We start from the raw sequence: 25,329 nt of genomic DNA, 5'->3' as shown, positions 1-25,329 counted from the left end.
TTTTCAATAAAAGGTTTTTGCACAAAGATGATGTTGTTTTCGGTGACTTGAAATTAGTCTATTTTGAAAAACTGTAACGGAAAAGTTTTTCTTATCACACGAGTCACATGACCAGCAACAGGAAGTTACTACTGGCTTAAAGGTCAAAGACGACGACAGGAAGTGGTACGAGGATGATGACTCGTCAAGTATTTTAGTGTCTTATTGCTTGAACAAACTTATTTGCATGTGATTTTAATTGTGTTTCTTGTTTCATGGAAACGGTTCAATTGTGAAACTGTGTTTTCAACATTAGTGGAGTATTGACATTTGTAATGGAAACGTATCTATTGGCCTTGACCATAAAATTCCACAAATTCAAATTATAAAAATAAACTTGTTTAATGGAAACACTAATTTCAAAAAAACACTTTTTTCGCATTACACGAGTCATATGACCAACTACTGGACGTTACTACAGGCAGAAACGACGAAGAAGACGACAGGAAGTGGTAGGAGAACATTTCTTTTATGACTTATTCTGTGAACATAATTATTCATGCATGATTTTTATTGCAATTCTAATTTAATGGAAACACACACATGAACAGAATATTGACAAAGTTTGTGATTTTGTGACCTGGGTATTGGAAAATGTTTCTTTCCCACTAAAAAAAACTTCAAGTACTGCACAGAAACATAACAAATTCAACAACTTTTGAATATATTAAAGTTCGGACAAGTTGGATAGTCTGAAGTTATCTTAATTTTCTCATTAAAACTCCAAGTCCTGTCAGGTAAGATACTGACTCCTCATAATAACTTCTACTTCCCTGAGTAAAGCAGAGAAAGGACATTGTTCTGCGCTGAAGGCTTTTCACCAATTACGTGAGATTATTCTGTCCTTGAAAGCTGCTGCCCCAAATTTCAGAAACCTCAGCCTTGGAGCGGTTACCATGGCGTCCTAGTTAACTCGATTTAAAGCTGAGATGTGATTTTTCTGTTGTTTCCTCTGTGATCCCCTGAACATGTCATAAAAAGGCCCACATGTGCACACAGAGAGCGAGTTCTGCAAGGACCTAATTTATATGTCACAGTTCTCAACCTAAAAGAGGAAGTCAGCAGTTTTAAATCTTTTTTTAGTGGGAGAATAAATGAAAGCTGTTGAGAGCAGCAGCAGTCAGTGCATGACTTTCTACCTCTAAGCATTTCAAATCTCAACAGACATTATTGGAACTGCGTACAGCTGTGAAAGAAATGTCGTCTGCCTTGATTGAGATTGATTTTGTTCCCTTTTTATTTTTCAGCTACAAGTAAAGATCTGCTGATATGTACAGCAAATATACTCCTTACTGATGGCGTCTCATTCTGACAAAAGCATTCTGGCTGCAGGTTTTAGCAAACAGCTACACAGCAGAGCGACAATAGTGATGAGCTGGCGGAAAACGTGGCACAGGAGGAAAAAGAAGACGCTTATTTTGCTTCCAGGAAGCGGTTTTAAAGCAGGAGTTCAAAACTTTGTTTGCAGAAAGCTGGGAAAACCAAACCACAGCCGACTGATTCCCACCATGTACAAAAAAAAAGAACTTAAATCCGTCTAATTCCTCTTATCTGCTGCATGCCGCATGTGTTTACATTTACATATGTTGCTGGTGTCACCTGCAGGGCTAAGCAAGCACTGCATGTGTCCCAATTTTCCTATTTCTTCCAAAATAAATAAATAAAAGTCAACCTCATTAAAATTAGATACAAAGAGAAAAGAGCAGCTTCTCCTCCTGAATTATGTCTGCGTGGTTTTCTCTGCTGGGGTAACATTCAGTAACAAATCAGCAAAACACAAACCTCCCTGCCTCACTTCCACCTTACTAATCAAACACAAAGATTTATGGGCTGTAATAATGCTGCAAATTACAGAATGAACTTTAAAACATAAAAAACATACATTTTACATTACAAACTCATAGGACCGAAACAATTAATCATATTAATTCTGATTAATCGCTTATTGAAATAATTGTCAACTAATTTAGTAATCGATTAATCTTTAATTGGAGCATCAAAAAAGTCAGTTTGCTGAAGGGTTAACACACTCAAAGCTGTAATTAAGCTAAAACTGTGCAAAAAATGCATACATTTTGTATTTAAAATAATAAAAATGTCTTTATCTGTAAATGTGTTCCACCCAAATTTCCCCAAGTTGATTAGTTTTTGCTTCGCCTGGTTAAAATGATGTAAAAACAAATATATATCATTTTATGCTTCTTTTGATTATTATTAATCAATAATAATCAACATAGACAGATGTGTTTATAATATTGTATAGAAAAGGATTCAATAAAATATCAGCAGAATGTGCCCATTTGTATCCGATTAATCGATTAATCATCAGAAAAATTGATAGTTTAGTTGATAATTAAAATAATCGTTAGTTGGAGCCCTACAAAGACATTGTAAGAACTTCTTAACTATAATATATTTCCATAAATAAAAGAATAAAACTGTATGGTTTCTCTACAGATGAACAACGGATGATTAAGAAAAAAATAAATCTGAGCAATTATTTCTTCTTTTTACGATATCCTTTATTTGTAATGATTTGTTTATAGTTAAAATGTTTGTTGATATTTCAGAAATTGTTGTAAAAGCTGATAAATAAAAGACCTTACAATTAGGGCTGCAACTAACGATCATTATTGATTAATCTAGTCATTATTTCTGACGATTAATCAAATAGAAAATTGGCACAATTTTTGATTTAAGCCTTTTTTATACAATATTAGACATACATTAAAAATGCAAATGTACAACTCAATTCCTTTTAGAAATAAGAAAACAAATATTTTATTACCTAAACTACAATATTATATCATTCCTCTAGTGAACACTTGATCATTTGTAGCAAATGATGCCTTTGAGGTTAAAGCTCAGCCCTTATTACAGACTTATTGATGATAAGTCAATAAGTCAGACTTATTGATAACATCACTGTCAAACTCATTTTTATTTTGGGCCAAATTGAGATCATGAATGTCCTCAAAGGGCCGGTTGTGGTAGAATGTGTTGATAAAACCCAAGAACAAGCCTCAAAATGTTTGGTAACTAGCCGCCTCTGCACTCAGTGAATACTTTTAAAGTTAAATAATACTGAACAGCCTTCTATCACCTGAAGAACATTTCCAGGATTAAAGGATTAATGTCTCAGCCAGATCTAGAGAAACTCATCCATGCGTTCATCTTCAGTCGTATTGATTATTGCAACAGCGTCTTCACAGGTCTGTCCAACAAATCAATCAAACAGCTGCAGCTGATCCAGAATGCTGCTGCTCGCGTTCTCACTAAAACCAGGAAGATAGAGCACATAACACCAGTTCTAAAGTCCCTCCACTGGCTCCCTGTAGCTCAAAGAATAGACTTTAAAATACTGTTGTTAGTTTATAAATCACTGAACGGCTTAGCACCACAATACATTAAAGATCTGCTTTTATTGTATCAACCTTCCAGACCTCTCAGGTCTTCCGGTTCTGGTCTGCTCTGCATCCCCAGAACCAGAACCAAACGAGGAGAAGCAGCTTTCAGCATCTATGCACCACAAATTTGGAACAAACTTCCAGAAAACTGTAAAACAGCTGAAACACTGACTTCTTTTAAATCTCAACTAAAAACCCACCTGTTTAGGATTGTATTTGAAATGTGATCAATTACAAATTTATTGATGGAACTTGACTTAATGCTTTGTTTTGGTTGTTGATTCTATGTTGCATTGTGTTTCTGTGTTTGTAACGATGTAAAGCACTTTGAAATGCCTTGCTGCTGAAATGTGCTATACAAATAAAATTTGATTGATTGATTGATTGATTGATTGAACATCATTTCACGTTGATGTAATTTATCAGGATACAAATACAGAAATGTATGGAAGAAGGTTACTGCCACTGAAAAAAGAACTCTGGATATAATCTCCTGTGATCAAAATTCTGAGAAAGGGTAAAAATTTACACTTTTTTTCTTCTCAGAATTCTGAACATTTTTTCTGAGAATTTTTACTTTTCCCACCAGAATTCTGACTTTTAATTGTGGAAAATTAAAATCAGAATAATTCTGGTAAATTCAAATAAAAAAAAGAATTTTGAGACAAAAAATCAAAATTCTAAGAAAATAATTTTAGTGGTCCTAATTCTCTTCTGTTGAAAATGCTTTCATTTGATTGATAACATATTATATAAGAATTAAAGGGTTATTTTCTCTCTGGGCCACATAAAACTATGGTGGGCCAGATGTAGCCCACGGGCCTTGAGTTTGACACGTGGTGTACGGGATAATCTGTTGGTTATTTTCGATGAATTGATTAAATAATTGGATTTCAAAAGATGATTAATAGAAGATTTTTTTCACCAAATTTGAACGATTTTGAGCTAAAATTGCCAGTTTTGGGGTAGAAAATTTGGTTTTATTTCTCCTTAAATGCAGAAGGTGTCTTTGTTCACTTTTGCTCTGAATTAGTTGTTCTTTCAGCAAGTGGCCTTTTGTGAGTCTGTATACTCCAGTTAATGGTAAATCAATGACGAAATTAGTTGACAATAAACGATTAATCGTGATTAATCGTTTCAGCCTTGCTTACAACATCAACTCTTTTTAATTTGGAGTGCTAGCCACATGCTGTTAAAGAGTGTTTTTCATGTGTTGTGCAGAAACACATTGAAATTAGAGCATTACTGATTGCTTACTCATGTTCTGTGACAACATTAAATGTCGTTTTTATTTGGACCGAATTGCTTCTGTCCAACAATTTTATGTCAGAATTTCACCAAGGGAGGAGTTCCATATTTACGACACATTGTAAATATAAATTTGTTCTTTTCCGGATTACAAAAGTATTTCAATCTGACCTCTAGTGGACAAAAACGTGCAAATGATTCAACATTGGCTTTGTTCATAAAGCAAAGCTGAAACAGAAATAAGAAACAGATAAAGGTGTGTGGGGAAACTAATTGCACTCGTTCTTCTTTAAGATGATTTAAGAGAGAAAGTACCAATAAGCTAAAGAGGAGGAGAGAACATGGCAGCATGCTGTAGCTTTGATGCACTTTTTCCTTCCACTCAACTTTCCATCATTATGGAAAGTTTAGAAGAAGGTTTGGTAAATATAATGAAATTATAGGTCCATGTTTTTGTCAAGGATTAAATTGTTTTAGTCCAAATATCAGATGAAAACTTTGTTTTCTGACAACAATGACAGAAGAGAAGAGCAAATATTACTTTATATTGCTAATTATTATTTTATTCAGTACCATTTTCTTATTTCTGCTCTTAGATACTATATTTAAATGTTGTTATTCTGACTCATTTTTGTTTTGAGATGCTAAATATATAATTTTTTCCTATTTAATCTACAGCCGTGTTTACAAGCTGATCTGATTTAATTAAATTTTGCTCCATCAAAATGCCATGTAGGAAAGAATCAGACCTAAATAAGCCGAATGATGTCATTCATCAACCCTGAAACAGAACGTTTTATCTAATTTAAAGCTTGTTTATTTTAACAGTCTGAAACCAGAACAGATGGGTTCTGGTGCATGATGGGAAACTTGTTTCTTTAATCGTGAAAATGAACAAATTAGATGTTAAAATTGTCCTTTAAAGTTTTACCAAAGTCTCCTAACAGTTAAATATACGCAACTAAGTTGATCTAATTACTGCTTTTGCTTCTGGTTTTGATTAAAATAACATGAAATGGAACAAAAATGTCAATTATGCAAATTACATTTTTAAAAGTTGATCAAAAAATAAAAAGACTTATAAAAGGAAGCGCCGGTTGTTCTGCATTGAAGAAAATCAAACTGGAATAATTACCTTATCTTCAGACCTCTGCTTCAATAAACTGGTTTGATGATGAAATGGCGAATTCCTTTTGAAAGGCTGACAGATATTTTTTTATTTAAGCTTGTTTATTCCAGAAATTTGCATTTTATTGCATAAATATGTGGAATAATCAAGGGAAGGCTCCTTTTCCAGGCCTTTCTTGTGTTGTTCATCACCTCCTTTCAACAACTGATACCAATTAGGCTTCAGTTCAAACTGGAATGATGATCGCGTTGTCTGGCTTCAAAGACTGACGTCAGATTATCCGCAGGGAGTTATTGTGCAAACCCGCCAGCTTTCAGAAGCAAATAAACAAACACTTTCCGCTTCTTCTCCTGCCAGACGTCTTACTCTGCTAGAAAACATTTTTATAAAACTGCTTCTGCTCTTCTGCTGGGGCCAAACTCTGCAGGGTCTGAGTCAGCACTGGAGGCACAAGGATGCTGTTCTGGTAAAACGTCTCAACAAGACTCCCCTCATAGACTATCATTTATGGATGTTACCAATTCATCTATAGACACCTGATAAGTCATTAATAACTGTTTACTATGCATTAATTAAGGGTGAAAGAAAAAAGTTGTGCGTGGAAGCAACTTATATCCTGAAACTTCAAAGTATTAAATTCTATTTAGTTAACAACTTTGTGTATAACTCCACTGAAAATGATTCATTTACATTTTTATATATATTTCAAACTCTTTTCCCATTATTTAATCTCTCTCAATTTATGTATTTTTGTGCGAGAGAAGAAAAGCCTGAAACATACACGGCTATCCTGCAGATTTAAACATTTGTCATCCCTCAGCCTGTGACTCATTTTATGCATTATTGGTTTTCAGTCTCCTTTATTTTCTTATCTGCAACGTGTCCAAATGTGTCCCACGGAAGATAATTCAGAAACATATTTTTATACTGCCAGCCGACTCATTACGTTGGCTTTCCTCAAACAAATAAATTTCTTTTTCTTTACTGCTTTTGACCGATCAGAGCAGCATGAGGTTTCTGGATAAAAAGGACTTTAAAGTAAAACAAAGTCTTTTTGGCCTCTGTACACACAAACACAGGCATTTTGACAAATGTTGAATTTTCCATTAGGTCATTCTTGTTGCCCACATTGAAAATCCCTGGATTTTGAAAATGCAAATATTCAAAACTTTGTCTGTGCCGAAGATTTTACGATGCAGTTTAATCCAGTCGTAACTCAAATGACTCCAAATTATTCTGTTCGCTTCATTTGTTGCACAAATTCAGTACAAATGTCCCTTTAGATCTATGCACTAAATAAAAACATGATTTGATTCAAAGGATTTTTATGGACCTAAGTTGTTTTCAACAGAGGACAATTCAGTTTATTTCTGATTCAGTCCGATACCAGTTTTCCTTCAATATAACAGACGTACTGTACATAGATCCAGTTATACTGTCACATGTTCAAGAAACAGTCAATTTACTGAAATTAAATCGCAGTTTATTCACATCAAAAACACAAAATATTACCAAGTATTTTTGGTCTAGTTTAGTGCAAATACCTTAGTACACTTATATGACAAAACTAACCTACAAATGACTTTTCAGCAAGATATGGGAGCTTGTTTTAAGTAAATATTTCCTTGTTTCTTATTAAAACAGGTACTAGTTGCACCGACAGATTATTTCACTAACAGGACACTTTTCTCATGTTATAAGTAAGATAATCTGTAGTATTTTTTACTAAAACATTCCTAGATTGTTAGATTTGTCTTATTTCAAGATATTTGCAATGAGAAGTAGGCCAAAAATACTTCCTAAGATTTTTGTTTTTACAGTGTGGCAAAATGATTAATCATTTTAGTGTTTAGAAAACATTATTTTTCAAAAAGGTATGTAGTTTAGACCAGTGGTCCCCAACCCCCGGGCCACGGACCGGTACCAGTCCGTGGACCAATTAGTACCGGGCCGCGCAAGAAATAATTGAATATTTCCGTTTTATGTATTATTTGAGTCTGGAGGATCTTTTATTTTGAAAATCCTTTAACCGGATTCTCTCGGCCTTGGGCGCCAACATCGAGCCCACAAGCAGCAGAATGAGTTAGAAACAGATCAGATTCTTTGGAAAGTTTCTTTGTGAAGGGAAAAGGCCCAGAGAAGAGACAGGAGAATGGATTCATCCCGGACCGGTAGGTGATTCCCACATTCCAAGCTCTGCATGACATGGTGACCGGATGTTAATGCGGGAATGAAGCTTCAAACTGTTTCTCCACTAGAGACCAAAGCACCCTGTGGATAAGCAACACTTCTGGTGTCATTGTCTCTCATCACTCCCAGGTCTCGTTGCAGAGAAACGAGCTCAGGGCTCCCATTAGTCGTTATCGTGAGTTAAAATTTTCACAAAAGTAAAATGTTCGTTTTTGTGGCGCATCTGTATCTTATTTTGAAGGGATGTGTAGACGTTACCATAGCGACCAGAGTCAGAACGTTAGGGCAGCGGTCGAGACGAGATGAGAGTAGAGCTTGTGAGTTTTAGGTCTGGTTCACACGGCACGATTTAAGGATTACCAGCCGATTTTCCAAACCTCTGTGACCACAGAGCCGATAAAAGTCCAACAGGTTCGGTCGGTTCGTGTCTCCAGCCGCACGGCAGGAGCAACACACCACAGAACCGATTCCACTCACGAACATCCCGGTTCCAGTAGAAAATCCAGTAAAACCCCCAACATACCAAACGTGAATTTAGAATAATCAAACCCGGATGACGATGTAGAAACAGCAGTGATAGTTTGTGGCTCATTTTAAATGATAAATTGTAACAAAAAGAAAAGGCGTTTGATAAAAGATGGCGGGAGCAGCAGCTCTATGATTTGGAGGTGAGTTATGTTTGTTCGTAGTTAACATTTTTAATTGAATAAACATAACCAAAAATGACCTTTACATATAGTAATAAACATTTCCACACATCACCCCTGATGTCCACCGGACTCTCAGTTGCCATGTCAACTGTTTGGGATTCCTCTCCTTCTTACGTCATCGCGCTTTCTGATTGGCTACCTGTCACATTCAACAGGCTGAGTTCTCGCTCCCAGTCAGGGAAAACCGCACAGGCTGAGATAATCGGGCCAAGACATTGGGCCAACACACCAGACACTGCAGGACGTTGTAAGATTGTCGTAAAGGGAAAATTGGGGCAAAAAAAAAGGCTTTAGCGGAACACCAACATGGAGAAGCATTACCCCACCCCACCCCCGGGCCGCAGCAAAATTGCCAAGTCTTGACCGGTCTGCGGTAATAAACTGGTTGGGGACCACTGGTTTAGACCTCTTTACTAGAGCAGGAGTGAACAGGGCTATTAAAAATTATCCATACATTTCAACCACACCTACAAGTAGCTAGCAGTGCTTCATTTTGGTTTCAAAAACTTGCCAAATGTAACGTCACAAATCAGTAAGCAGTGACCTCTCACCTACTAACCTCAGCCAAGCCCAGCCTGTTACCTAGCAGTGACCTCTCACCTACTAACCTCAGCCAAGCCCAGCCTGTTACCTAGCAACCCCCCCCCCCCCCCCCCCCCCCCCACGCCCCCTCCCAAGCAAAGCCCCATTACCTAGCAACTCAAGCTGAGTTCTAGTACATTTGGTCAGTTGGTTTAATCGCTCTGTGCTGTAAAAAGGAAAAGTTTGGACAGTTATTGACAACACTGTCACAACAGTTACAGTCACAATAAAACTAACTTACAAGTAACTTTTCTGCACTCATATCAAGAAACTATATTCGTGTTAATAAATGACACAGATGTTAAAATGAGAATTATTTCTTACAGCTAAATAACACCCAATGTTTAGGGCCAGTCCACATGCAGCTGAATATCTGGGAAAAGTAATAATTTTTTATGGGCTTTCGTCCACAGGAAATCTCTATTTAGTGTCACCAAGAACAATTATTTATTAAAAAAAATAAGAAGAAAGAAAGTGGGGATTTTCATGAAACGCCTTCTTGTTTGCGTGTGTACATGGGAAAACAGAGATTTAGGGAGTAAAGTCTCATATGCCAACACTGCAAAAACACAAAATCTTAAAAAGTATTCTTGGTGTAGTTTTTAGTACAAACGTCTTATTTTAGTGTTGTCTTATTTCAAGTGTATTAGTTTACAAGTAATTTTTTCTGCAAGATATAGGAGCTTGTTTTAAATAAATAATTCCTTAATGTTGATGAATAAGTACTTGTTCCATAATTAACAGATTTTTTTCACTAGTAAAACGATATTTAATCTGCCAGTGAAACCAGTACTTTTCCATTAATATTAAGGAATTATTGACTTAAAATAAACTTCTATATCTTGCTGAAATTTGCTGAAAAGTTACGTTTGTACTAAAAACAACACCAAGAATTACTTGGTAAGACTTTGTTTTTGCAGTGACTAATCTGAAATATGTCACAGCTCTGTTAGCCTACAGTCCCTTTTCAATGGGAGGTAGGAGAACATGACGTCTTTCTAGAGTAACTATTATTCTCTATTTTGAACAAAAATATTTAACCATCTATGTTTTTCATGTCAGAAGCTAAGCACACAATGAAAACACCTCAGAAGAATCATAAACCTTAGTCTTACAGCCTAAACTTTGCCGTCCTTTGTTAATTAAATGGCTTCGTATCTCCGGGGAAGCCTTCCCTCGTCGTCGTCAGATTCATCTTTCATTACATGTTCTGCATGTTTACAGCAGAGTGTCGCTTGGGACCGCGCAACGAGTGGAATGCAAACAAACCATTAATCTCTTCATGCCAAGCAGAAAAAAGTAACCTACACTGCCAAACTGTCCCTGAATGCCTTCTCCTGCTTATTTAGATTATGCTATTAGGCTGTGAGGATGATGCAAACAATGAGACCACGCAGTGTTTGCTTTATTAAAAAGAAACACAAGCAACACAGTTCATGAATATTTTACCAGGGAGAACGACAGGAGAGAAGATCTTCGTTTGTGGATGATTTGAAGAGATGTTTATGCAGCATGTGACTTAATAAAAATAATATTTTTTATGCTTTTTCCCAATGGTATAAAACCATCTGTTAGTATGTAGAGTGCTGTAATATAATAATGCAGTAAAAAGAAACAGCATCCCATTGACTGTTTTATAGCAAAACTTTAATTATTTTCTTTTAAATTAGGTATATTAAATCAACAATATATGAAGGACAACATAAAAAGACAGAAAAAACATTTAATGAGAAGTAAGCCTGAGATCTGCCACTACAAATACCACCTATCTATAGATATTTATTAAGAAAGTGCTGGCTTTTATTAAATCAGTCATAGGTTTTACACCCATGGAGAACGTCTACATCGCAAACACAGATAATTATACTTTATTTTCTGTTTAGTGATGTTTTTTTTTTAATAATTGGTAGGGCCACTAGGTGGGAAGTTTTATTTCTGTCCCTCTTTTTATCACTATTTCATAACATAATTAAGCACCAATGCTAATCTCCATGATTAATTATTGTAATTTGTGAAATGTGAAAATGCATGGAAAGTGTATTCATTTAGAAGACTAAAGTGGTATTTAAGTCAGCCTGAGCCAAAAACCCCAAAAGATTACAAGGAAAATGTGTATTAATGTCCATATAACTATTGTTGCTAAAAGCTGCATGAACTCAAAATGTACAAACCTGAACAAATATTCTACTTTGCAAAATAATCTTATTCAATAGCTTGATATCCTTTCATGTAAAGCACCAAAAAAAATTATATTTTATTATGCTTCTAGCCAAGCATGCTAACACTGTAAATGCTAACACTGCCTTTCGAGAAGTTTTCACTTTTTAAATAATTCTGCAATACAGATAGTTGGTATTATTAATAGTGTTTCTGCTGTAGGTTAATGTTTTAAGTTTTTTTCAACACAGATGTTAGCAGGCTAACATTATCAGTATTATTGTGATTTTAGCCACAATGGAAATGCTAATTTCTAATTTTTTAGCAGCTGCTGGTCAAATTTATGTGTTTTTAGGGATTTCACAGAGTTGCAGCTGCAGTCTGTGCTACTTCTTAGTGAACAGGTGCAACTAAAAACTGTAAAAATCAGATCCTAAAATGATATGGCGAGATGTTTTCTGGTTTATCCTTCTGGCTTCATCCCTTTGAATACTTTATGTCGTTATTAGATGCTTTAAAACAGGAAGACTAGACAAAAAAGTCAAATCCTACTGACTACTCAGGTCTTTTTATCGTGCACACATTATATAGAGGGTGATTAAATTAGAGGATATTTCCAGCACAGGTTCAGAAACGAGCAGAAATCAGAGGCCAGCTCATTCAGGAAGCAGCAAGTAACTTCTGGAAACTGACCAATAAACACACGATGAGCAATCAGGTGTGATTGTGTCTGTAATTGGAGAGGCGTTGTGTACAGCTCGGCAGCACAACGTTGTTGATTGTGTTTGAATGGCCACTGAGTGATTGGAGCAAGACTGCAGCCACGTCTGGCACCAAGAGTCCCTCAAGCCGTAAGGGGCGAAGGGCGGAGGTCGGGGGGGCGGAGTGAGATAAAACCTGAACTTAGTAGGAAAAACACAAAAAGAGTGATCCACGAGCTTTTAAACTTACTAATAATATCCTTTCGGTGATGAAATTAAAGAAACTACAGGACTAAAAAAACATGTAAATAGTGGGCTTCTATGTTTAGTAATAGTTTAGAAGGCAGTCTGTTTTGTAAAATTCACATTTTGTTCTTTTTTTATGCTTCTGTTTGGGTTTTAACTGATTCTACAAAGAGCCCAAGTGCAAAGAAAAAAATTCCTCAGATGTTTTTTTGGCAATAAGTAAATTCTTTTTTGGTGTTTGGGAAATGAACTGTTTCAAAAAAACCTTCAGAATGTAACAGCACTGTCCGTTACCTAGCAACCCCAGCGGAGTTCCCCTCGTTATCTAGCAACACAACCTGAGTACCAGCATATCTGATCAACTAGTTTTACAGCTGTATGCATAAAGGCAACTTGCGATAAGCAATAACCAATTAATGGCATGATAAATTAAAACAAACTCAATAATTCCCATTTGCGTGATTTATCGTTTTTCTCTCTTTCTACCAAAAACTGGATGATAAAAGTCTTAATTTTTTCAAGTTTTGGTCTCAACTAACCTTTTTTTCTGAAGGACAGTTTTTTTTTTTTACAAAGACTTCAGAATTCATTTTATTTCTTGTTTTTGTTGTTTTGTTTATTTATTTTGGAAATGTAAAATGTCTTCCAGTTCCAGCGTTAAATGTTCATTATAATTTCAGGTTTATAGATCTTTGAGAATGGGTTCTCACATTATTAAGCCATTACCATTATGTTACTTGAAAATGGTCTCAAAACAACAGTATCATCATTAATTGCAATAACTTCTGGGACAATTTATCATCTAGCAAAATTTGTTATTGTGACAGGGGTATGTATGCACTGTACAATGGCTGCTGGAAAAAAGACAGTATTTTATTGTTGACTTAACATCCAGAAACCACTTGCTGCATTTTCGTTGGTTGTGTAGGCGACTCCACTTCTGCTTTTCAAAGATCTACTGTAGTATGTTTGCAGCCATTTTTACATGCAAGTGGAAAAGTTGAGTTGGGGGGCCAGCAGCAGTTTAAAAATAGACAGAACTGACCAGACCAAAACCTCATTATCTAAGAATGTTTTCATTACATTTTTATGAAAAAAGGTAAAGAAAATGTTTTGTGTAACCCATAGATCTATCCTAACTTGTTCAAGGAAACATAGTAGGTCACATTTAAAAGGAGTTTTAACAAGAATGTGACTGCCCTGCCTAAAAACCTACAATAGTGAATGTATTTTTGCATTTTTGCTGCATTTAGATGTCTTTCTTCATGGCCGTCCCAAATCGAGAGATGTTTCCAGACAGAGGCGACGTCTCAGATCTGACCTGCTGCTGGGCTGAATCGGTGGAAAACAGGTGGCATGAGTAAGATCTTTAACGAGGCTGTAAAAATGACGGCTGAAAGCTGTAAAGAACAGTTTTAAAATCTGTTAAGAGCAGCATGATGGTCAAATCAGATGGTAGCTTCGAATAAAAGCAACACCTACTAACTCAAATGCAGAAAATCTGCAAACACATTGAGTTTTTTTATTTCTTTTTGGATAAACATGAGCAAAACTTCTGAAACATCCAAGGCTAAAGAGGGATTCCACATCCAGGGCTACAGGTTTCCAGTAGCTGTCGATACGTAGGATAAATTTTTCAGGGAACAAAAAGAAATCGTCAAGGGTTGCTATGGAGATTTATTCAACACTTTCATAGGAAATCAGATAATTTTATTATTGTGGAAGTAATCAGCTCAGTACAGTGTGTACCTATCTGAGTGCTGTTAATTTTGTTTGTTTGCCACAGGACATTCAGTATGTACAGTGGGAACGCACTGTGCCCGCTTTAATACTGGACGTTTTAAAGTAATTTTCTATGATCTGCTCAGAGTTTATTGAATCAAAATGTGGTCATACGAAGCCAATAAAGAAATATCCAGGATTTCCCACAGCAAATTTGCTAAGCTGTGTTTTTGCAATAAATATGTTAAAAGGTGACAGAAAATATGATAATAAAATAAAAATAATATGACTTCAACCTGAAGAAACAAAAATATATGGTGGTATATTGGGAAAAAAAACAACATTATTCACATTTGTGAGATTTGGGTAAGGTAATTTTATTTCTATAGCACATTTTGAGCAACAAGGCAGTTCAAAGTGCTTTACATGAATTACAAGGAAATACAAACAAAACAACAAACCAAAAGAAAGACAAAAGTATAAAACTACATATTGGTTCCTCGTGTTTAATAAGAATAAGAAGTCCATAATTTATAAACTAGTAGGGGTTTCTCTGGACTCTTGTTCCAGTTGTTCTGGGTTGAGTTCTAGATTTGTACAATATAAAGCTAAATGTTGGTTCTCCATCTTTGATTCTTGTTCCGGGTTGTTAAGTAGATGGTACTTTCTAAGTTTGTTCTGGATTTGTAAAATAGCAGAAGTTTCTCTACATCCTGCTCTGATATTAAAAGTACAAAGATAAATGTTGGTCTAAATTAATAAATACTCCACAATTTCTAAAAGTAATAATCTAAGAAGTTTTCTGTTTCTCTATAAATCCTAATTAAGTAATCAGCCAGGACCAAGCAGCTGAAAAAACTTTAACTAAAATGCTGGCCTTCATTGACAATATAAAATATTACACAGTTTTTCTGACATTTAAGTATTTTTTTAACACTACCAGTCATTACTAGATTAAGTGACAGATTAAGTAAATTGGTGGGAAATGGAAGGAGGAAAAAGGGGGGCAACACATGTTTATGAAATGGAGCAAGTAAAGAAAACGTGAAGAGACTGATTTAACTCAATACAGTTTCTAATCTGTTTCACAGTCACCGCCCACTTCTGCAGGTTCATCTGTTCTGCTGTGAATCAGCCAATCAGAGCTTTCAGCATCTGGAGACGACGACTTTCTGAAGCTCAAACTTAGTTTCAACCAAGAAGTTTCTCACCATGCCATCTCGGTTGGTGCCAAACAGGTTTGATGCTAATCTACTAGGACTTTTAGGTGCAACAATTTCTCAGGAGAAAAGGTCCAATGACCAGGAACCTGAGGCTACTAGTCACATAGAATCATGAAATTTAGGGCGTCTTGTCACTTTAAATCCAAATAAGCTCAATGTTTACACTCGTGCGTGAAAATGGCTGCAGAGAGACGTGCAATCATACTTTTACTATCGAAGCAAGACTTAAAGAAACTCCTGTTAGTTTATAAATTGTGGAGTACTCAACAACCCAGAACAAGAATCAAACATGGAGAACCAACATTTAGCTTTGTACTTTACTCATCTACAACAAACTTTGAAAGTACTACCTACTTATCAACCCAGAACAACTGGAACATTTTAAAATGTAGTTTTTCTTTTATTGTGCTTGTGTTGCTATTTTTGTGTCTCTTCTAATTCATGTAAAGCAGTTTGAACTGCCTTGTTGCTGAAAAAATGCTACATAAATAAAACTTCTTTTTCTTCTTCTTCCTCTTATTCAATTATGTAATTATACGTCTTTGAAAAGCAGAAACGGGGCCTCCCGCACAACAAACAAGAATGCAGCAAGCGGTTTCTGGATGGTAAGTCGACAATGAAACACTTGTCTGTTCCAGCAGCCTTTGCACAGCCCAGCTTCGGGTACTAGCTAACAGGCTGGGCGTGGCTTGGGTTGCTAGGTAACGGTGCAGTGCCTGCAGAATGTCATGATGTGACAATTGGAAGGTTTTTGAAACAACTCATTTTCCAGACATCAAAAAACATCAACTTACTGCCAAAAAACGACCGGGTGTTTTTATTTAAGCGCTTCGGCTGCTTTTAGAAGTAAAAAAGTTTGCAAAATGTTAATTCTCGAGGAAGCATAATACGTCACCTTTAAAGGCAGATCAAAGCAACTAAAGACGGCAACTCGGGGGAGAGCCTTTAACATATAAGTAACTCATGACAACTGGTGATTTATCGCCCTCTTGAAGCATCGTCACATTTCATAGACGGATCTTTCAGCCGTTAACCTTCTTGGCCTCGAAGGGATTCATCAAAATCTCAGGGTAGTGGGCCATAGGAAATGGGATCAGGCCTAAATTGCTGCAGTTCAACATTACAGATGTTTTTTTCTGTATTGAATGTCGCTGTGGTCGGATTCCCGCTCTCAAGAGAAGTATTTAGAGTCCATGTTAAACACACGGGTCTGTTTCTAACAAAATATGACTTATGTGCACCATAAAGCCACTCAGTAGATGCTTAAAGGTGAGGAAGAAGAAAGAGCATCATTTACTCTGCTAACTGAGCTGTGGGGAAAAGTGGTGAAAATAATAATAATAGTTTTAAAAAACACACGTCTCCAGAGGAGAGAGTTTGGAAGCGGTTCCTCCGGTTTGAATCTTCAGTCGTGACTCAGAGGGAGTTGGAGTTTGTCCAGCCCTCTGTGAAAAAGGATCCCAGAAAAATCAAGAGCAGCCAAGAGAAGGACCTCCCCTGCAGGCATGGGTGGGTTCGGTTCTGGTGTGAGTGGAAAGACGCAGGAGTTCTCCAGTTTTCATGATTTAAATATTTGGTTCTGAAGGGACCCGTCATCAACTCTGTTCTTTATGGACCCAGATGTTTCAGCATCAGGAAGAAAATGTCTAACAGGCAGAGCGGCTGCTCGTAAACTCAGACTAGACTTCTTTAATTAGCTGTTTTCACTCATCATAAAGTTGCACAAATTGGAATCACAAAAATAAATTTGTTCAATGGAAACAAACCAGTTTGGAAAATAACTTGATTTCTTTGATTAAAAGTTTTTGCACCAGGATGAGGCGGTTTTCCAGCTGCATCCAAGTTGGTGTATTTTGCAAAATTGCAACAGAAACACTTTCTCACAAATCACACAAGCTATGATCAAGAACTAAATGTTACTGCAGGTGGGAACAATGAAGAAGACAACAGGAAGTGGTAGGAAGACGATGGTGCAACATGTTTTTAATGACTTATTGTGTGAACAAACTTATTCACACATTTCTAATTTAATGCAACAAAATTTTATGCAATTTGTGGACTTTAAAATTCCACAAATTGGAATTACAAAATCAAATTTGCTAAATGGAAATATGCTAATTTCGACAAGTTTTTCTATTAAAAAGTTTTAGGATGAAGTGGTCTTTTTGGGCTATATATATTTACAAAACGGCAACAGAAACACTTTTTTAATATCACACAAGTCATGATCAAGAAACAGATGTTACTATTGCTGGAAAAGACAAAGAAGACTACAGGAAGTGGTAGAAGGACTTTGGCGCCGCATGTTTTTTAACGACCTACCATATGAGCCAACTCATTCACATGATTTTAACTGTATTTCTTTTTTATTGGAAACACCACAATTGTGAAATTGTGTTTTGTTTTTTTGTTACCTCCGTGGAATCTCAAAGTTTTGCTCAAATTTGTATTGGAAACAAAGCTATTAAGTGCATTTCCACCTACTTTAAAACTGTCCAAATTGGAATTACAAAAATAAATTTGCTTAATGAAAACATGCCAATTTTGAAAATACTCAGGTTTTCGATAAAAAGTTCTAGCACTTGGTTGAGGTGTTTTTTTGTGTGGCTATATCAGGATTGGTTTCTTTCTCAAAACTACAATGGAAACACTTTTTAGCATCACACGAGTCACAGTAGTAACATCCGGCTGTTACTACTGGCGGAAACGACAAAGAAGAAGACAGGAAGTGGTAGGAGGATGATGACGTGGCATGTGTTTTTAACGACATATCAACTTATTCATGCGTGATTTTAATTGAGTTTCTCATTTAATGGAAAAACTGCAATTACAAAATTATGGGTTTTTCCAAAGTTTTGCTGCATTTCCATTTGTAGTGGAAACTCAGCAATTTCCTCCTCATTTCATCTGTTTTCATGTATTTGTAGATGTGTAGATATTTGCTCTTTTTTCCACCATTACCTGCAAAGTAAAACCACTTTCATGCCAATCTAGTGTCGATTTTAAGGAGTCAATCCTATAAAAGAAATGCCGTAAAAAACCCATCGGGAGCAAATGCCTTTCTGTGACATTTCAGGCGGACGATTACACCCGGTAAAACAATTTAAAGCCTTGAGGGATCACTGAGCATCAAACGTTTCTGGGCCAGAGGTTCATTTTTCCATGCTTAACGGACTAAAAGGGACGTGTTTTTAAGAAAAAATGTCCTTCCCATGACCTGCTGCTCAGCCTGTATGGCGCTGATGGATCCTGATGTGCTGAGTTTTGTCTCATCACAAGCGGCGGTCTTGTCTAAAGCAGCTGCTGCCATCTCTCTGTGTGAGAGACGGAAAACAGGACCCTCAGGAATCCACACACACACACACACACCCCCACACACACACACACCCCCACACACACACACACCCATACACACACACACACCAACTCAGGCACCTTCTTCTCTTCACTGCCATGACACCAAGCTGACAGCAGCCAGGACGCGTTCAGGAACCCAGGGAAAGAAGGTCCAACAGCTCCCCCTGGTGTTCAAACCAAGACCAAGATATTTACAGTTTTTCTCTGATCAGAATTTAAATTTTCATTCCGCAACATTTAGCCATTTGTTCCCTTTCTCACTCCTTCTAAATTGAAAAATCTTTTGGACATGCAGTTGTTGCTTTTATGCAGTTATTCCCTGTTTTACAAGTCGAGTTTATTTGTAAACCACATTTTAGCAACAAGGCAGTTCAAAGCGCTTTACTTCATAAAGACATAACCAGTTACCGAACAAGTGATAAACTTCACATCTTGCCAAAAGCCTTCATCAAAATCATAAGCAAATGTTAATCAAAAACTGCACAAAACGTATTTTTGGTTTAATTTCCAGTACAAATATCTTAGTTCACTTGAAAAAACACTAAACTAACTTACAGCAATTCATAAGAGCTCATTTTAAGTAAATAATTCCTTAAAATTGATGAAGATTTTGCGTTTTTGCAGTGTATCTGCTCAGCTAAAATGTTACTAAGTTTAGTTTTATTTCATAATATAATGTGGGGGAAAATTTACCGCCAATGAAATAATCTTAGTGGAATTAGTACGAAACGATTCACTAAAAATAAGCTCATATATCTTACTAAAATGTTACTTGTAAGTTAGTTTTGTCTTATTTGAAGTGTTCTAATTTATAAGTAACTTTTCAGCAAGATATACGAGCTTATTTTAAGTAAATAATTTCTCACTAATAAAACAGTAATAGTTTCTGTGATTATTTCACCTATAACATGGGGAAAATGTCATAAATGAAATAGTGGAACTAGTACTTTTCAAAATCGGTATTAAGGAAAAATGTACTTAAAATAAGCTCCTATATCATTAGAACCAAACTGTGAACAAATTAGAACATAATGCAGAAAAATGTGGTATTTAGTGTTTTGTTGAAAAATATGAAATATGTAACTAAACCAAGAAACTGAACAGCATTGGTGAACGGAAAGCTGAAAAGAAGGCAGCTTCGTTATTTTGTCAAAAGTGTTTTCTGGAATGTTTTGAGTTATTTGTTTATAATTTTCACTGAAACAATTGAAAATAAAAATGTCAAAAATGTGTTTTTCATTTACTTGTTTAATAATTTTGCCCAATAATGGTGCACATGTATATGTTCTCTAAAGAAAGCCACTTTTCCCTTCTTAAACACTCATGTTTGAGGTTTCATAGCACTTTAAATTAAAAACAAGACTTGCTTCATAATTGTGCACACAGTGTGTCTATCTATGTACCTAAAATCTCCGTGGATAATCGTAAATAAAGCCTCGATAACAGGTTCATTGTACCTGCTATCGACAGATGTTGCCTCAGGTTTTAGGGCAGATTATGTGATCTTGCACAACAACGTGTAAAATTCCTCGGAGCACTAAACAAACCGTTTCTTTATTTTACTCCTCCGTGTCCATTTTTAGATTTTTATTTTCAAGCAGCTGTTCTCCCTTGTATTTCTCTTCTGAAGGAAACTGCTGAATGTTTCACAGAACAAATCAAATTCTTTCTATTATTGATCACGAAACAGAGAATCCTTGGTCTGGAAGGATTTACAACATCGTCCACAGTTACTGCTGCGGAAGAATGATTAAAATTTAACAGAAAATCTTTATTACAATAGTTTAACTTCACACTGTCAATTTTTCATGATAGATTATCTACTGTATCTGTTCATAGAAAACTCTGCTTTCCCTATAAAACAAGTTAGATTTACCATAGAAATCAAAACGAAAAGGGATATTTCCCATCCTAACACAATTTGAACTCAAAAATTTTCTTTTGGTTCATGTAAATAAAAAATGTTTGGTTTTAATTACACAAAATTCACATTTTCCATGTTTTCCATTTGGGTCTCAACTGCTTCTAAAAACATCCAGCAGCTTTTAGACAAGTTATTTTTGGTGTTTGGTTTTCTTGGAAAATGAGCCATTGATTGTTAAGTCACATTCAGTGGGCATTGAGCCGTTACCTAGCAACCCCAGTGGAGTCTCACCCGTTACCTAGCAACCCTAGCAGAGCTCCAGCATGTTTGGTCAACTAGTTTTACTTCTGCTGGAAAAGACAAGTGTTTTATTGTTGATTTACGATCCAGAAACCACTTGCTGCATTTTTTTCTTGGTTGTGCAGGAGGCTCCACTTCTGCTTTTCAAAGATGTACAGTTGTATAACTGCACATCTGTTTGCAGCCGTTACCATGTGCGAGTGTAAAGATTGAGTTGGGGGCGTGGCCAGCAGATGTGGACTTGGATTTAAAGTGACAAAGACGCCCAAAAACAGCTGAAAGGAGAACAAAACAGTCAGAACTGACCAGAATAAAATCTTGTTATCTAATTACATTTTTTGTAATTAACATGTTTGGTGTTGCCCATAAACCCATCTTAACCTGTTCAAGTAAGCGCAACAGGTCATCTTTAAAAGGCACTAGTTACATTTACTCAAATACATTTACTTGAGTGGCTTTTTTGAAAAATTTTTACTTTTAGGAGTATTTTTACTGCGCTGTACTTTTTACTTTTACTTGAGTAATTTTATAATTTAGTATCTCTACTTTTACGTGAGTAAAATTTCTGGATTTTCTACCCACTGAATGAATAACAAACATGTTTTAACCAAAAATTCATCAGACACAGACACACACCTGCAGGTTTTGTTAAAGTTTTATAAGTTTTATATTTAAAGAAACTGATTAGGAAACATTTTTCTTTTGTCTGTTTTTGTTATTTTTTTGTTACTTACATAAATTATTGACATTTTTGTTCTTAAAATGCCTAAATTTACCCATAACTTTATATTTTGGTCCTCTGATGATGTAATTTTTAAGTATTAAATGGTTGATGATTTCATCAGTTACTCAGTAATTGAATAGACTTTTACCAAATACGTTTTTATTCTTACTTGAGTAATTTCTTGGACGGCTACTTTTTACTATTATTTTTTTATGTAGAAGTAGTACTCCTCTTACTGAAGTTTCATTTTTGGGTGATTATTTCTACAGAGTTGTAACATTAGAGACCCAGCCAGCTGTTCCAGGATCAGTTATTTGCCTCTGAACTTGCGTCTTTTTGGATCAGAGCCGCGGTGACCCTGAGGGACTCGCCAACACGGGGCACCAAGTTTCGGATTGTTGCAGGGGTTAAACTTTATCCACAGCATTTGCATCACAAAAGCCTCCTTAGCAGTGAGCAGACGTGGCCCTGAGACCTGTCAGGGACAAACTGGGGAAATGAATTCACCGAAGCTTCCCCTGTTCACGTGTGAGCCTAATAGGTCGCTGTCTGTCAGACCAAGAACCCGAACCGCGCCGCACCTCCTGCTCCTCTCGCCAGCCCGAGTCCCTTTGTTATGCTGATCTAATGACTGTGGAGGGTAATCCAAGAGATGTTCATTAAAACGAGTGGCCTGATTTTATCTGCTGCCACACCAACTTGGATGAGCGCTGGAGAAGGCAGCTGCAGCAGCCGAATTTGACGCTGTAGCTTGTTATTTTTTGCAATATGCTGGTAAATTTTGTTACTGATGGAATTTCATGTGTTTATATTAAATTTTCTGCTAATCTTCTTCATCCGGATCCAATAATGAGCTGAGTTTGCGTTTGAAATGCTACATTTAATGTTTTCAAGTCATATCAGAGTTTCATTTTGTCCAAGTTTTCCAAGAAAACGCCTCAGTGAGTAAGAAATTAAGAATCCAAGGAAAACCAGGCTCTTTAAATTTAATTAGTACATTTTTTCAGTTGCTCAAGTGTAATTCAGTAAATGTAACAAGTCACTACCAAACTCTGTTTAAAGGTGACCTATTATGCTTCCTTGACCTTCTAAGGATAGGTCTGTGGCCTATTCAAAACATGTTCATTACATTATTTTTTCCACAAAATCATTTGATAATGAGATCTTATTCTGGTCATTTCTGCCTCTTGTTGCTTAAATCCAAATAAGCTACTGCTGAGCTGTTTTACTTTTACACAATCCCACGTGAAAATTACTCCAAACAGATACGCGATTATATAGCTGTACATCTTAGAAAAGCAGAAGTAGCGCCTCCTGCACAACCAACAAGAATGTTACAAGTGATTTCTTGATGGTAAGTCTAAAAGAAAACACTTGTCTTGTCCAGTAGAGCACATGCAGCAGTAAAACCAGCTGACTGGGGTTGCTAGGTAACGGGGCTGTGTCTTCTCATTCGTTGCATTACATTCAGGGGATTTTTGAAATGGCTCATTTTTCAGGCACCAAAATACTTTAACTTACCACCACAAAAAATAGCTGGGTGTTTTTTTAAGTGCTTGTGCCGTTTTTAGAAGCAGTTCAGACCCAGATAGAAGAATAAAAGCTTGCAAAATGTGAACTTGGCATCATAGATCCCCTTAACGAAAATACTGACTTACAGCATATTTGCAGGAGTCATTATCAGGTGATAAAAATCTACGTTGTACCTCCTGCACTCTGTCAGGTTTGTCCCTGCTTTCGTAACGAACACAAACGGCACAAAGTGAGAGATAAGTTCAAGTAGAAAAGGCAATTAAAGGAAATGGCAGAACAGATTAATTTCCTATGGCAAAAGGAACATGATTAGAAAGGTACCAAGCTAATAGAGCTGTTGATCTGGAGACGGTGCAAATTGACCTGAGTAATATTTTCACCTGCTGCCTCCTCGTACAAATAGCATTGCCTCCAATGTGATGTTAGCACTGTTATGCAAAAACCCCAGATTAGAAAAATAGGCTAATATTTAATCATATTTGCTCCAATTTGTTCTTAGTAGTCAGGGCAGAATTTATAAAATAAAAGTCCAATATGTCTCTTGCACTATTAAGCTGGGCTGTTTAATAGTCATTCAAAGGTTTTAATCTTATTTCAGCAACAAATGTGTGAAGAATGTGCTGCTGTTGGCTGCTTGCCATGATTCTGGAGCGTTTTCATTTTCATCTGTATTTTGATTATTTTTTTAAACTGTGTTGAACTTATGCTTCGTCATATCAGTTTATTACTTTGTTAACAACTCTTATTTTGTGCACATACTGTAAGTTGCAGATTAGTTTTAATGCTTCTGTTTGCCTCCTCTGCACAAGTTTTGCAGTCATCTAGTATTTAAAGGTTTATGTTCATTACATTTTCTGCCCAAAATTATTCTTAGTAATGAGATTTTAGTCTGGTTAGTTATGCCTACTTTGAGCTGCTTTAGGGCGTCTTGTCACTTTAAATCCAAATAAGGTGCTGCTGGCCACGCCCCCCACACATGTAAATGACTTCAAACAGATTCGCAATTATACAACAAAACATCTTTGAAAAGCAGAAGTAGAGTCTCCTGCACAACTAACAAGAACACAACATGTGGAGCTCCCGAGTTGTTGCTAGGTAACAGACTAGCAAAGATCAAATGATTAGTGACATGACATTCCATAGGTTTTTGTACGGCTCATTTTCCAGACACCAAAAGTCATTAAATTATTGCCCAAAAACAACTGCCTGTTGTTTTTTTTTTAAGTTCCTGGACTGTTTTTAGAACCAGTTGAGACTCTGATTTTAAATGAGAATATTAAAATCCTGTTTTCTGTAAACCAAACTGTGACAAACAGAGGACGTACTCCTGGATCAGTGCTTCTGTTTCATTGTCTTTGTGTGAATGGTCTGTATTCTCAAACTCCCAGTTGGTCGAGACTGGTAGTCGTTCAGAGTAGCTGCCTTTCCATTGAAAATATAATTGTGCAAATTGGAATTGCAAAAATAAATTTGTTTAATGAAAATACGGCAGTGTGGAAAAAAACTTTTTTTCTTTTCTGATGAAGTTTTTGCGTTAGGATTTAATGGATTTTCGGCTGTATTGAAATAGATGTATTTTGTAAATCTGAATGTTACTACTGGCAGAAATGACAAAGAAGATGACAGGAAGTGGTAGGAAGATGATGGTGTGTGAGGTTTTTTAATAACTTATAGCGTGATAAGTGATTTAAAAAGTTTGGTTTAAAAATAAAAAGTCACACATGCAAATCTGTTTAATTACAATGGAGTGTTAGGGCCACACTTATTCACGTGGGATTTTAGCTGCATTTCTTATTTAATGGAAACACTGCAAATGCGAAATTCTGTTGGGTTTTTTTTTTTTCAAATTAGTGGAATATTGACAAAGTTTTGCTTATATTTGTAATGGACACACAGCTATTAACTCGATGTAATCGTCTATTTTTGTTGTTAAATAGCCTTGTGGCATTATTTCTTACATGTGCTACATTTATAAACTCAACTGAATTGAATTGAAATAGCTTTGATAAAAGAAGGAAAAACACATTCCTGGAATAAAAATAAGAGAAAAGGCTGAAAAAGAACATTTCTGAAAGACCTTCAGACAGTCTGGAGAATTATTGATTACGATCACTCAAAAGAAAATCAGCAGTTTATCTTCTTGGGAGGAAAACACAAAGAAATCGCCATAGCAACAAAATGCAGCTGCAACAAGTGA

The 25,329-nt window shown here is 36.0% G+C and overlaps 1 long non-coding RNA gene across 1 annotated transcript; it reads right to left on the bottom strand.

Annotated features, from left to right (window-relative positions):
• Nucleotides 1–382: 382 nt before the first annotated feature.
• Nucleotides 383–17,669, bottom strand: LOC116717830 (uncharacterized). The gene is made up of 3 exons (XR_004338818.1): nucleotides 17,574–17,669; nucleotides 3,976–3,984; nucleotides 383–392 (listed from the first exon to the last, which is right to left on the bottom strand). It is a non-coding gene; the product is annotated as an uncharacterized LOC116717830 (long non-coding RNA).
• Between the last annotated feature and the right edge of the window lie 7,660 nt (nucleotides 17,670–25,329).

Source organism: Xiphophorus hellerii, chromosome 3, assembly GCF_003331165.1.
Source record: "Xiphophorus hellerii strain 12219 chromosome 3, Xiphophorus_hellerii-4.1, whole genome shotgun sequence".
Taxonomy (NCBI): Eukaryota; Metazoa; Chordata; class Actinopteri; order Cyprinodontiformes; family Poeciliidae; genus Xiphophorus; species Xiphophorus hellerii.
The sequence above is the reverse complement of the archived record's forward strand: the minus strand, read 5'-3'. Positions and strand labels throughout refer to the sequence as shown.